This window comes from Apis cerana, linkage group LG10 (genome assembly GCF_029169275.1).
Source record: "Apis cerana isolate GH-2021 linkage group LG10, AcerK_1.0, whole genome shotgun sequence".
NCBI lineage: Eukaryota > Metazoa > Arthropoda > Insecta > Hymenoptera > Apidae > Apis > Apis cerana.
In genome coordinates this window covers 4,893,577-4,909,119 of record NC_083861.1, presented here as the reverse complement: position 1 = coordinate 4,909,119, position 15,543 = coordinate 4,893,577, and the positions used below count along the sequence as shown (strand labels likewise).

The window sequence follows — 15,543 nt, the reverse complement described above, 5'->3', positions numbered from 1 at the left end:
ACTGCGCATCATACTGCGCATGGCGTCAGTCTACAGTTGAAAATTGTGTGGAGTGGACGCATCGTCGCGAATTCGGATTACGCAGTAAGTTATTTTACTCTAATTTTTATCAAATTTATCAATTATTGTTAATTTTATTTTTTAAATAATCCATTCAGTGTAGTGAAAACGAAATTAATCGGTTTTCTGTGTTTCTTTGTGTCTTTTTCTTGGATTGTTCATTTTACATCTATTGCGTCATTAAGATCCCGTATCGAAATATTTCGAGACAGAATTTGAAATCGTCTATTGGTTTTTTTAAATTATATATATGGTTAATTTTAATTATATTTAATTATTTTACGCTTTTTTATTTTTATTTTTCTAATTTTATTCGTGTTAATAGAATAGAAATTTTTCACGATTTGTTACGATTCATTCCGTGAGATCGAAATATTCAAGTAACGTATATTTTTTCCATATATATATTGTATACAACGTCTCGAGTGTATGTTTATTGTTTACTTTTTTTAGTCTATCGTTTATATTTTGCTCGAGGCTAGAAACATTCCTTATGAGACATTATATTTCCAAGAAATTGGATTCGTGTTCAAACATGTTTCGACTTGTCGAGCGTATCCCCTCTCCATCTTGTTATTCGATGCGCGAAATCGAAGCGCAGTGACATCGTTCGACATGATTCGTCGTGACGATTAAACGTTTGAAATTTTTTCGAGACGTGGATTTTAATATTACTTTTTTGTAGCTATTTTTATTATCATTTGTGCGTTTTGATTTAATTAATATATTTTTATTCAATGTTTTATTCAGCATTATTAGAATTGATAATTTTTTGACAACTAAATAATTCCTCATTTATAATATAAATCGAGTGTCGAATTAACAAGATGGCTTATCTGAGTTGTTATTTGATTTGATTGTCGTAATATTTTAACATAATTTAATCATAATTTTATATACATTTTATTCATTTATTTAAAAATTTTACTTTCTTTCTGCGCAGATTTAATTGGTCATAGTAGATCTCGAAGGCGGGAAAAATTCCAATATGGACGCCATGTCTTTCTTGGTGACTTTCTTTCGTGGTAAAATTTTATATTTCATATGTATAAATTTTTATTCTGTATAAATTCTGTATAAATTTTATTCTGTATAAATTTTTATTCTGTTTTATTGGATTATTGTAGTGATTGTTGTTAAGCAATTGATGTAATAAAATTACATTTTAGTTAAAAGAAAGTGAAAAAAAAAATTTTTTTATTAAATTTCAGATATTAATAAATAATTGGTAACATTTTTATTACATAATTTATAACCAATTAAAATAAAAAGGCAGTATTTTCAGAACAAATGCTCGATAGGAAGAAGAAGAAAAATATCAAAAAGATATTGCTTCTTCTTCTATTTTCTCTATCCCTCTACTAATTTAATGTTAATTTCAGAAAATATTTGTGACCGCGCGCAATGCGGTTAATAGAATCAGTATTTGCTTCGTCATAGTATATTTTTAATATTTTTAGAGCACAATAGCTCTGATTAAATTTAATTAGAATAATCAAACGCGACTATAGAAGCAGTGTTTGTTCGCCGATTATAATTTATGTACGGACGCGTTATTAGTTTCTTATTTTTATTTTTTTCTTTTTATAAATATTCGTTTTCGGTATAGGGTAGAATCAGTGTTTCTCTCAAGAGAATACAGCGATCATCCACCACGCGAAGAGGTAAGAAGAATCGTTAGATTTTCATTTTTTATATTTTAATCTTTTATATTTAATAGAATTTCATATTTCTATTATTATTAAAATTTATTAGAAACTTAATTTTTTATTAAAGTTTATTAAAGTTAAATATTTTATTAAATAATTCCATTTTTTCTAAGATTTTAAATAACGAATGTTATATTTTTAAGAAAAAGAATTACAATATTTCACATTTTATTTTACAGATGCTTATCATCTTTATGAAGATTTTTCTTGGATTTTATTCTTAAAAAATATTTGTGACCACGCGCAATGTGGTTATATAGAATCAGTGTTTGCTTCGTAACAGTATTTTGAATATATTTTTAAAGCGCAATAGCTTTAATTAAATTTAATATATATATATATATATAATTGCACGCGAAATTAGAATCAGTGCTTGTTCGCCGATTAGACAGAATATATACGAACGCGTTATTAGTTTCTTATTTTGTTATTTTTTTATTTTAAATATTCGTTTTCGGTATAGGGTAGAGTCAGTGCTTCTCTCAAGAGAATAAAGTGATCATCCATCACGCGAAGAGGTAATTATCCTTTTATTTATCTAAATTTTTAATTAGAATTTAAATACATATCATTATTACATATCATTGCAAATTTAATAGTTTCGTATCGTATTTCAATTTTTTCAAGTAATCAGAACGATGTTTTAAATTATGATGTTTTGTCACAGATTTCTTCTTCATCTTCCTACATGATGACAACCTTCTTCTCGATGACTTCTGGGCTACAATAACAGGGAAGGCGTTCGTCGCATCATATGGTGAGTCGCATGCTTTTTGGTTCCTCCGGTCACTCAACCATGTCGTAGGATGAAAGATCCGAATCGACACGAGTGATTGGTTGTATACGTAGAATTTTGCACGAGCACAATGACCGCGGGTATTTACTTATAATAAATACCCGTGAGTAGTAACAATTATTTTTTGTGTTTTATTTATTAGTTCAGGCTAGAGTCTTCTTGCATTTCGCGTTTTTGATTAATACTATTTTGATTAATTTATTAAATGTTTTATTAATATATTGATTAAATGTTTAGTAATTTTCTAATGTCAAAACGTATAATAATTATCAGTATAATAAGTATAATAATAATTAGTATATAACATAATAATATAATAATAATAATAATATAACAATACTTAGGTTGAATTTCTCTAATTCAAAATCCTTCAGAGTAACATTTTATGTTATTTGATCAACTTGATTATTGTGATATACATAATAATTTACATAATAATTTCATATAACTTCAATATATGATTTACAACACTAGTGAATAATAAAGTTCAATTTTTATTCGTACAAATGTGAATTAAATTTTATGCAAGAAGACATTTCGCGACAGGCAGATTTTAGAATCAGAGCAATAAGTTTTGAATATTATTCTTGTGTCTTTAAAAATATGCTCTGATGAAGGAATCGTCTGAGGATATTTTTATTAATATTTATATAAATTAGTTAAATTACAATGAATTCTAATTTCTTTTTTTAATTCAATATTAAATATTTAATATGCTAAAATTTTAATAATTTATTCAATTAATAAAATAAAGTATAAAGTAGAGTTACAAATAATTTGAAATATAATATGAAGAATATTATGCAAAATGCAAAGTCAAAGAATATTAGTCCGTTAGATACATAGATGGATATATTAATATCTTTTAGCTCAGGATTTTCAGATTTAACCCTTTCCGTGTTCATTGCCAGGAACTCATTCACGTGCCCAGGTGCTACTTGAATGAGGGAGAGGCAATGAGTATGATGACTTTAGTTCATAAGCTAATACAAATTTTTTAGCGACTGACGATGCGTTAGTGTATCGTGCACGATGTATTTTCCACATTGTGTGTGTATAGTTAGGCTGTGGAATTGCGTCGTTTCAATTATTATTTCCTTCATTATTTAATCACAATTTACGAACATATTCGCAATTAAATATTGCGAATAACTCATAAATAATAAGACTAATTATTAATCTTTATTCTCAAAGTTACAATGATATTTTAATGATAATTTTGGTTCACAATAATGGAACTATTCACTCTAGTTTTTAGAAAACATTACGTATTCATAAATATTCAGAATTAAAATATAGATACGCGCGTTTTTGTCGCGTTTCACGCAATGGTCGCTAGCCATCGTCAGTCGATTTCAGAAAAAGGTACGTAAAGTTAGAGTGTGCGAGTAGTGTGCCAAGCTCGGGTGTCGGAGGTGTCCCGGGACGCTTTCCCTAGTGTAGGCATTTGCGCCCGAGTGTTATGCGTGAGAATCGTGGAATGAATGTGTTGGTATGCCTGTTTTGCCATTTTTTAAATATAGGGCTAGGTAGGATAGGTAGTATACTTCTGGTGTGTCTGTTTAATTATAAGTAGGTAGGGCCGGGCAGGTTGTCACAGTCTCTGATCGGGTAGGCGCGTTTTTCGCGTGACAACCTGTTTCAGGAAATAAAATTTGATAAATCGAGGGCAAAGCTGAGATAAATGGACGATTACGCCATTTGTCTCTGGCTTTTCTCATTGATTTTTCGAATTTCGCGGTCGCGGTCGCGATTTGCTTTCGAAACGAACGTTGCGCTTGAGATTCTGCGCATGTACGAAGAACGATCATTGCGATCGTTGATCGTCCATGTGCTCTTAGCTTTCGCGATTTAGTCCTTTTTTTTTCTTTTTTTCTTTGGTTTGCGATTAGTGAATCTCGAGCCTAGATTTAAGTTTCAGCGGGCATTGCGCCCGAAGGAGGAAGACCGAAGAGGCCCGACAAACTGTCACGAAGAGGGCTGCAACGAATGGCTTCTCATCTTTTGGATCTTGTTTGGATCCAAAGAATGGGAAGTCATTGTTACTACTTTGTCATTGTGCTCGTTTTAGTAATACGTAGTATATGTTGTATCGTCTTGGCCAATTTGCATGCTGGCCCATCGTTCATCCAGTCATCATGGGCAAATCGCGGTTTTGCATTAGTGTTGCGATTAATTAATATCGGGTTGAATTAGAGTTGCGATAAAAAGATCGCGTTTGCTATAGCGTTGCGTTGAAAAAAAAAATCGCGGTTGCTTTTAATTATTTTCATTATGAATTAGACTTACTTTTTTCAGTTTTTTTTTAGTATAAATGTAAATTTATTCTATTTAATGTAATTATTTAAAAATGATTTATGATATTTAAAGTAGCTTTTTAGATTTATAGAATAATAATAAATTTTATATTAAATTCATTTGAAGAATTAGTGTTGCGTTGATGAATGATCGCGTTTTTTATAGTAGTGTTGCGTTTATTTGCCCAAATTGCCCATATTTCTTCCATTTGGATTGTGGAAGTACGCTCCAGCTCCTGAATCACCTATTACAGCCAAAAGGGCTGTACAAAGGGTGATTGTACGACGGCAGTCTCTGATTATGACTGCAATCTTCCGCTATTAGTGTTGCGTGTATAATAGAATATGAGTGCATAAATTAGTTTAGTTAGAGTTTCGTATATGTTTTCGCGAATCTTTTATCTTTTTTTTTTTCTTTTTTTATTATTTTTTTGTTGATGAATTGCATTGAAAATATAATGAAGCACTCTTCGCGTTTTCTTTTGAGATTTTAATATAGTATATTAGTGTTGCGAAATAAAAAAAGAAATTCCACTCACGGTTTGTTCGGGTTTACATTGAGTGGATAATTATTTTGGTAAAATAACCCTTCTGGTTACCGTTTCGTCGTTTTTTTCTTTTCAGCACCCCTTTATTAAGAGCATTTGTTATTGAAAATACTATTAAAAATATATTTCTTTTTTATCGATGAATATTTTTCATTTAAAATCATGAATTGCTTAACAACATTTTAATAATTTGATTTGTTTTTTTTTAGAATTAATATTTTATTAATATTAATTGTAAATTGTAAATTGTAAATTGTTTTTTAATTACTAATCCAGTAATTGAGTTTGTTACAGGTTTGAATTGAAGAAAATAAAGAGAAGAAAATAATGTGTGATCCTAATATTTGTTAGAAATTAATTATTTTTGTTATTGTGTTCACTAATTCTGCTGTATAGTCTGTTTCAGGAATCATTTTCACCTTTCAACAAAATGGATTACATCTCATCATCATCGATAAATATTCTAATTTTTGTATTAAGTAGGATAGATTGTAAGAAACATTCAGCTTTCTAACAGATAGGATTTATAAACGATGTTTCGTTCTTCTTATTATTAAAAAGATCAATCTCGCCTTTCCTACTCTGTTTCGTTTTCCAAACCAATATTTCCTATTTTTCAAGGCAACGTGTGATCATCCTGCCATCCTTAACTTCCTCGTTATAAACAAATACTTGATACTTGATAGCCACGTGATTTTGTTCACTAGCCATCATTGATTTTTCCTGATTTGCATATTCCTCTCCACATGTGGTTTATGTCGTATCAAATTTTTTGAAAATTGTGTGTCGTTAGATATGATTGTGAATATGGATGTGATTTTGAAGAGAATTTGTTAGATTTTCAATAGGCAAAATTACAAAAAAAAATATTTAATTTTTATATAGGTAGGGAAAAGATCATTTAGAGCATTAAGTAAAATGTTAATGTTATTTTATGATTTTTTACATAAACAAAAGATTGTATGATTGATTGTATGACTGATTGAAAGAAAATATATTTAGAATTAAGTGCATACACAATCAAATAAAGTATTAAATAAAGTAATGTATCGTAGAAAAGTAGATGTTGTAGATAAGTAGATGGGTAGTAGTTTGTTTGTAGTAAAATGATGTAGTGCTTTTTGGGAAGCTTATTTGGCTTATTTTTTTTCTTTTTTTTTTTTGCGCTTTTCACTATCAATCATTTTTCATTTTCACAACGTTGGAAGTGTAAAATATTGATAGAGAGTCTCTTAATTTAAATTTTATTTTCAGTCTTAGTCTTCCGCGTCGGTTCTTTTTTTCTAACTCCTTTTGTTGCTCGTGTTGCGCAACGATCGAAACGTTTTGAATTTGAATGTTTCGCAATCATGCAGCCGAAAGGAGAATTTATTTATGAATAAAATAATTTGTAAAATTTATAAAATATAAGATTTTTCTTTTTTTCTATCTTTGAGTGACAATATTCTATACGTAAGTATACGTGACATATTGTATACGTAGAGTATCTGATCTTTTTTTGATTGATATTTCAGAACATATTGTACAAAATCCCGTAAGATGTCGGGTTAATCTATTTCTTGTCAATATTTCGTTTATATATTTATATTTTACTTCCGTAAATGAAACGTACGTTAAGTAAATAACACACACAGGAAATAATAAGAAATAGGTGAATATAGATAAGATAAGAATTGAATACGAGCACCATCTCTTGCAAGCCCTCTTGCAAGAAATATTTTTCTAAAAGTAAACACTAGATGGCAATAATGGCAAAAGATAGCAATAATACTTAATTCTTACTCTACTTTATCTTCTTCGGAGAAAAATCTTTTATATTTTTATTCAATTATTATTTTTAGTTTATAATTATTAACTTTTTATTATATTCTTGCGTTTTATTCTCTTTTTATGTTTTTATACTTATTTATTACTTATTTATTACAATGTAAAATTTTTGTTCTCTTCAGTTAGATTTTATATTATTATATTATTTTGTTGTTATATGACTTTTTTGATGTATATCTCTCTTAATTCAATTATTATTTATGCCAAATCCTTCTTTTATGTTTTAACAGTGTTTTTCTTTGAATTTCTTCAATTTTTAAATTAATTATATGCGACAATTTTTTTTATTGGCAATTTTGTGTATTATGATATTTAATTTTTCTTTTCTATGTTTTTAATTCTTCTTTTCTTTGTTAGATTTAATTGTTATATTAAATTTCTTTTCTGTTTTTTCTCCCCCTAATTCAATTAACACTTATGTTACATTCTTTTGTAACATTTTATTTTTTTAGATTTTTAGATTTGAGATTAAATTCTTTTCTTATTCTCTATCATTCCTTTTTTATTTTATAGTAGTTGGCTTTTGTGTTATATTCTTTTTTTATGTTTCTATATTTATTCATTATTTAGATAATGTAACATTAAATTCTTTTGCAACATAACAATCAACTAAATTTCACTATGCTGCAATATATATATATATATATAAGAAAAGAGTTTTACATTGTAATACATAAATGATTAATAAAACATGAAATAGGAATATGATATAAAAGTTAATTATTATAAAGTAAAAAAAAATTGAAACATTGAAGAAAAATTTAATATCAAAGTTAGAAAAGAATCTAAAACAATTAGAAGACATAAGAGAAGGATTTAATTACTATATAATTATCTAAATCAAGAAAATAAGAATTTATACAAGGAATCAAACAAAATTTTCTCTTTTATGTATGTTTTTTCTATCTCATTTATGTTAATTAAAACTCAGGTTAAATTCTTGTTTGATGTTTTAGATTTTTAGATTTGAGATTAAATTCTTTTCTTATTCTCTATCATTCCTTTTTTATTTTATAGTAGTTGGCTTTTGTGTTATATTCTTTTTTTATGTTTCTATATTTATTCATTATTTACATAATGTAACATTAAATTCTTTTATCTGTTGCAACATAACAACCAACTAAATTTCACTATGCTGCAATATATATATATAAGAAAAGAGTTTTACATTGTAATATATAAATGATTAATAAAACATGAAATAGGAATATAATATAAAAGTTAATTATTATAAAGTAAAAAAAAATTGAAACATTGGAGAAAAATTTAATATCAAAGTTAGAAAAGAATTTAAAACAATTAGAAGACATAAGAGAAGGATTTAATTACTATATAATTATCTAAATCAAGAAAATAAGAATTTATACAAGGAATTAAACAAAATTTTCTCTTTTATGTATGTTTTTTCTATCTCATTTATGTTAATTAACACTCAGGTTAAATTTTTGTTTGATGTTTTAGATTTTTAGATTTGAGATTAAATTCTTTTCTTATTCTCTATCATTCCTTTTTTATTTTATAGTAGTTGGCTTTTGTGTTATATTCTTTTTTTATTTTTCTATATTTATTCATTATTTACATAATGTAACATTAAATTCTTTTATCTGTTGCAACATAACCAACTAAATTTCACTATGCTGCAATATATATATATAAGAAAAGAGTTTTACATTGTAATACATAAATGATTAATAAAACATGAAATAAGAATATGATATAAAAGTTAATTATTATAAAGTAAAAAAAAATTGAAACATTGGAGAAGAATTTAATATCAAAGTTAGAAAAGAATCTAAAACAATTAGAAGACATAAGAGAAGGATTTAATTACTATATAATTATCTAAATCAAGGAAATAAGAATTTATACAAGAAATTAAACAAAGTTTTCTCTTTTATGTATGTTTTTTCTATCTTATTTATATTAATTAACACTCAGGTTAAATTCTTATTTGATGTTTTAGATTTTTAGATTTGAGGTTAAATTCTTTTCTTATTTTTTATCATTCCTTTTTTATTTTATAATAGTTAGCTTTTGTGTTATATTCTTTTTTTATGTTTTCATTATTCAGTATTTATGTACTACAATGTTAAATTATTTTTTTTATATATTTATTTTTCTATTTCCATTAATATATCTATCAAATTCTATTTATGTTTTTTAAATTTTTTAAATTTATTTAAATATTTTTAATTTTAATATTTTTCTACTTTTATATTTTAATTTTATTTATCTTAATATGAAATTTATAATATTTATGTTTCAAACTTTCTTAATGTTTTTGAATCTTATGTTAAGTAAGTTTTTTGTGTTTTTTCAGATTTATACTTAATTGTTAGATGTTCTTTTGTGTTTTTTTCTCTTGAGTTTCTTTTATTAATTTTTATGTTGATATTTTATGTTTATATTAATTTAATCTTTTAAATTTATTTATTTTTAAGTTAAATTTAATTCTTACGTTTCAATTAATTTAGTTTTATATTAAATTTAGTTTTTATATTATTTTCTTTTTTTATTTTTTCAATTTTCATGAATTTATTTCAGTTTTTTGTTAAATTTCTTTTTTGTGTTTTTCTTTTATTTAAATTTAATTAATCTTTATATTGAATTCCTTCCTTGTATTGTAATTATTTTACTATCTTCGTTAATTTAATAATTTTATTAATAATAAATTTTTATTTTTCCAATAATTATATCTGTATAAGATTCTAAGCAACAACAATTAATATATCTTATTTATATATTATATTTCATTTTTCGCGCGGTTTTTAAATGAAAAAAATAAGCATTGTGAATCAGCCAATCAGAACGTTGTTTAATTCGAGACGCGAATCGAATCAGTGCGCATCATACTGCGCATCATACTGCGCATGGCGTCAGTCTACAGTTGAAAATTGTGTGGAGTGGACGCATCGTCGCGAATTCGGATTACGCAGTAAGTTATTTTACTCTAATTTTTATCAAATTTATCAATTATTGTTAATTTTATTTTTTAAATAATCCATTCAGTGTAGTGAAAACGAAATTAATCGGTTTTCTGTGTTTCTTTGTGTCTTTTTCTTGGATTGTTCATTTTACATCTATTGCGTCATTAAGATCCCGTATCGAAATATTTCGAGACAGAATTTGAAATCGTCTATTGGTTTTTTTAAATTATATATATGGTTAATTTTAATTATATTTAATTATTTTACGCTTTTTTATTTTTATTTTTCTAATTTTATTCGTGTTAATAGAATAGAAATTTTTCACGATTTGTTACGATTCATTCCGTGAGATCGAAATATTCAAGTAACGTATATTTTTTCCATATATATATTGTATACAACGTCTCGAGTGTATGTTTATTGTTTACTTTTTTTAGTCTATCGTTTATATTTTGCTCGAGGCTAGAAACATTCCTTATGAGACATTATATTTCCAAGAAATTGGATTCGTGTTCAAACATGTTTCGACTTGTCGAGCGTATCCCCTCTCCATCTTGTTATTCGATGCGCGAAATCGAAGCGCAGTGACATCGTTCGACATGATTCGTCGTGACGATTAAACGTTTGAAATTTTTCGAGACGTGGATTTTAATATTACTTTTTGTAGCTATTTTTATTATCATTTGTGCGTTTTGATTTAATTAATATATTTTTATTCAATGTTTTATTCAGCATTATTAGAATTGATAATTTTTTGACAACTAAATAATTCCTCATTTATAATATAAATCGAGTGTCGAATTAACAAGATGGCTTATCTGAGTTGTTATTTGATTTGATTGTCGTAATATTTTAACATAATTTAATCATAATTTTATATACATTTTATTCATTTATTTAAAAATTTTACTTTCTTTCTGCGCAGATTTAATTGGTCATAGTAGATCTCGAAGGCGGGAAAAATTCCAATATGGACGCCATGTCTTTCTTGGTGACTTTCTTTCGTGGTAAAATTTTATATTTCATATGTATAAATTTTTATTCTGTATAAATTCTGTATAAATTTTATTCTGTATAAATTTTTATTCTGTTTTATTGGATTATTGTAGTGATTGTTGTTAAGCAATTGATGTAATAAAATTACATTTTAGTTAAAAGAAAGTGAAAAAAAAAATTTTTTTATTAAATTTCAGATATTAATAAATAATTGGTAACATTTTTATTACATAATTTATAACCAATTAAAATAAAAAGGCAGTATTTTCAGAACAAATGCTCGATAGGAAGAAGAAGAAAAATATCAAAAAGATATTGCTTCTTCTTCTATTTTTCTCTATCCCTCTACTAATTTAATGTTAATTTCAGAAAATATTTGTGACCGCGCGCAATGCGGTTAATAGAATCAGTATTTGCTTCGTCATAGTATATTTTTAATATTTTTTAGAGCACAATAGCTCTGATTAAATTTAATTAGAATAATCAAACGCGACTATAGAAGCAGTGTTTGTTCGCCGATTATAATTTATGTACGGACGCGTTATTAGTTTCTTATTTTTATTTTTTTTTCTTTTTATAAATATTCGTTTTCGGTATAGGGTAGAATCAGTGTTTCTCTCAAGAGAATACAGCGATCATCCACCACGCGAAGAGGTAAGAAGAATCGTTAGATTTTCATTTTTTATATTTTAATCTTTTATATTTAATAGAATTTCATATTTCTATTATTATTAAAATTTATTAGAAACTTAATTTTTATTAAAGTTTATTAAAGTTAAATATTTTATTAAATAATTCCATTTTTCTAAGATTTTAAATAACGAATGTTATATTTTTAAGAAAAAGAATTACAATATTTCACATTTTATTTTACAGATGCTTATCATCTTTATGAAGATTTTTCTTGGATTTTATTCTTAAAAAATATTTGTGACCACGCGCAATGTGGTTATATAGAATCAGTGTTTGCTTCGTAACAGTATTTTGAATATATTTTTAAAGCGCAATAGCTTTAATTAAATTTAATATATATATATATATATAATTGCACGCGAAATTAGAATCAGTGCTTGTTCGCCGATTAGACAGAATATATACGAACGCGTTATTAGTTTCTTATTTTGTTATTTTTTTATTTTAAATATTCGTTTTCGGTATAGGGTAGAGTCAGTGCTTCTCTCAAGAGAATAAAGTGATCATCCATCACGCGAAGAGGTAATTATCCTTTTATTTATCTAAATTTTTAATTAGAATTTAAATACATATCATTATTACATATCATTGCAAATTTAATAGTTTCGTATCGTATTTCAATTTTTTCAAGTAATCAGAACGATGTTTTAAATTATGATGTTTTGTCACAGATTTCTTCTTCATCTTCCTACATGATGACAACCTTCTTCTCGATGACTTCTGGGCTACAATAACAGGGAAGGCGTTCGTCGCATCATATGGTGAGTCGCATGCTTTTTGGTTCCTCCGGTCACTCAACCATGTCGTAGGATGAAAGATCCGAATCGACACGAGTGATTGGTTGTATACGTAGAATTTTGCACGAGCACAATGACCGCGGGTATTTACTTATAATAAATACCCGTGAGTAGTAACAATTATTTTTGTGTTTTATTTATTAGTTCAGGCTAGAGTCTTCTTGCATTTCGCGTTTTTGATTAATACTATTTTGATTAATTTATTAAATGTTTTATTAATATATTGATTAAATGTTTAGTAATTTTCTAATGTCAAAACGTATAATAATTATCAGTATAATAAGTATAATAATAATTAGTATATAACATAATAATATAATAATAATATAACAATACTTAGGTTGAATTTCTCTAATTCAAAATCCTTCAGAGTAACATTTTATGTTATTTGATCAACTTGATTATTGTGATATACATAATAATTTACATAATAATTTCATATAACTTCAATATATGATTTACAACACTAGTGAATAATAAAGTTCAATTTTTATTCGTACAAATGTGAATTAAATTTTATGCAAGAAGACATTTCGCGACAGGCAGATTTTAGAATCAGAGCAATAAGTTTTGAATATTATTCTTGTGTCTTTAAAAATATGCTCTGATGAAGGAATCGTCTGAGGATATTTTTATTAATATTTATATAAATTAGTTAAATTACAATGAATTCTAATTTCTTTTTTTAATTCAATATTAAATATTTAATATGCTAAAATTTTAATAATTTATTCAATTAATAAAATAAAGTATAAAGTAGAGTTACAAATAATTTGAAATATAATATGAAGAATATTATGCAAAATGCAAAGTCAAAGAATATTAGTCCGTTAGATACATAGATGGATATATTAATATCTTTTTAGCTCAGGATTTTCAGATTTAACCCTTTCCGTGTTCATTGCCAGGAACTCATTCACGTGCCCAGGTGCTACTTGAATGAGGGAGAGGCAATGAGTATGATGACTTTAGTTCATAAGCTAATACAAATTTTTTAGCGACTGACGATGCGTTAGTGTATCGTGCACGATGTATTTTCCACATTGTGTGTGTATAGTTAGGCTGTGGAATTGCGTCGTTTCAATTATTATTTCCTTCATTATTTAATCACAATTTACGAACATATTCGCAATTAAATATTGCGAATAACTCATAAATAATAAGACTAATTATTAATCTTTATTCTCAAAGTTACAATGATATTTTAATGATAATTTTGGTTCACAATAATGGAACTATTCACTCTAGTTTTTAGAAAACATTACGTATTCATAAATATTCAGAATTAAAATATAGATACGCGCGTTTTTGTCGCGTTTCACGCAATGGTCGCTAGCCATCGTCAGTCGATTTCAGAAAAAGGTACGTAAAGTTAGAGTGTGCGAGTAGTGTGCCAAGCTCGGGTGTCGGAGGTGTCCCGGGACGCTTTCCCTAGTGTAGGCATTTGCGCCTGAGTGTTATGCGTGAGAATCGTGGAATGAATGTGTTGGTATGCCTGTTTTGCCATTTTTTAAATATAGGGCTAGGTAGGATAGGTAGTATACTTCTGGTGTGTCTGTTTAATTATAAGTAGGTAGGGCCGGGCAGGTTGTCACAGTCTCTGATCGGGTAGGCGCGTTTTTCGCGTGACAACCTGTTTCAGGAAATAAAATTTGATAAATCGAGGGCAAAGCTGAGATAAATGGACGATTACGCCATTTGTCTCTGGCTTTTCTCATTGATTTTTCGAATTTCGCGGTCGCGGTCGCGATTTGCTTTCGAAACGAACGTTGCGCTTGAGATTCTGCGCATGTACGAAGAACGATCATTGCGATCGTTGATCGTCCATGTGCTCTTAGCTTTCGCGATTTAGTCCTTTTTTTTTCTTTTTTTCTTTGGTTTGCGATTAGTGAATCTCGAGCCTAGATTTAAGTTTCAGCGGGCATTGCGCCCGAAGGAGGAAGACCGAAGAGGCCCGACAAACTGTCACGAAGAGGGCTGCAACGAATGGCTTCTCATCTTTTGGATCTTGTTTGGATCCAAAGAATGGGAAGTCATTGTTACTACTTTGTCATTGTGCTCGTTTTAGTAATACGTAGTATATGTTGTATCGTCTTGGCCAATTTGCATGCTGGCCCATCGTTCATCCAGTCATCATGGGCAAATCGCGGTTTTGCATTAGTGTTGCGATTAATTAATATCGGGTTGAATTAGAGTTGCGATAAAAAGATCGCGTTTGCTATAGCGTTGCGTTGAAAAAAAAAATCGCGGTTGCTTTTAATTATTTTCATTATGAATTAGACTTACTTTTTCAGTTTTTTTAGTATAAATGTAAATTTATTCTATTTAATGTAATTATTTAAAAATGATTTATGATATTTAAAGTAGCTTTTTAGATTTATAGAATAATAATAAATTTTATATTAAATTCATTTGAAGAATTAGTGTTGCGTTGATGAATGATCGCGTTTTTATAGTAGTGTTGCGTTTATTTGCCCAAATTGCCCATATTTCTTCCATTTGGATTGTGGAAGTACGCTCCAGCTCCTGAATCACCTATTACAGCCAAAAGGGCTGTACAAAGGGTGATTGTACGACGGCAGTCTCTGATTATGACTGCAATCTTCCGCTATTAGTGTTGCGTGTATAATAGAATATGAGTGCATAAATTAGTTTAGTTAGAGTTTCGTATATGTTTTCGCGAATCTTTTATCTTTTTTTCTTTTTTTATTATTTTTTTGTTGATGAATTGCATTGAAAATATAATGAAGCACTCTTCGCGTTTTCTTTTGAGATTTTAATATAGTATATTAGTGTTGCGAAATAAAAAAAGAAATTCCACTCACGGTTTGTTCGGGTTTACATTGAGTGGATAATTATTTTGGTAAAATAACCCTTCTGGTTACCGTTTCGT

The 15,543-nt window shown here is 27.3% G+C and overlaps 1 protein-coding gene and 1 long non-coding RNA gene across 4 annotated transcripts in view; one reads left to right on the top strand and one right to left on the bottom strand.

The window, feature by feature from the left end:
- Positions 1-15,543, bottom strand: part of LOC107995697 (uncharacterized) — a 100,726-nt gene that overhangs the window by 32,778 nt on the left and 52,405 nt on the right. The gene's annotated exons all lie outside the window — the stretch shown is intronic.
- LOC133666841 (uncharacterized) lies at positions 1,634-12,772 on the top strand. Its single transcript, XR_009831571.1, has 7 exons — positions 1,634-1,724; positions 1,949-2,287; positions 2,437-2,526; positions 11,090-11,171; positions 11,530-11,814; positions 12,037-12,375; positions 12,525-12,772. It is a non-coding gene; the product is annotated as an uncharacterized LOC133666841 (long non-coding RNA).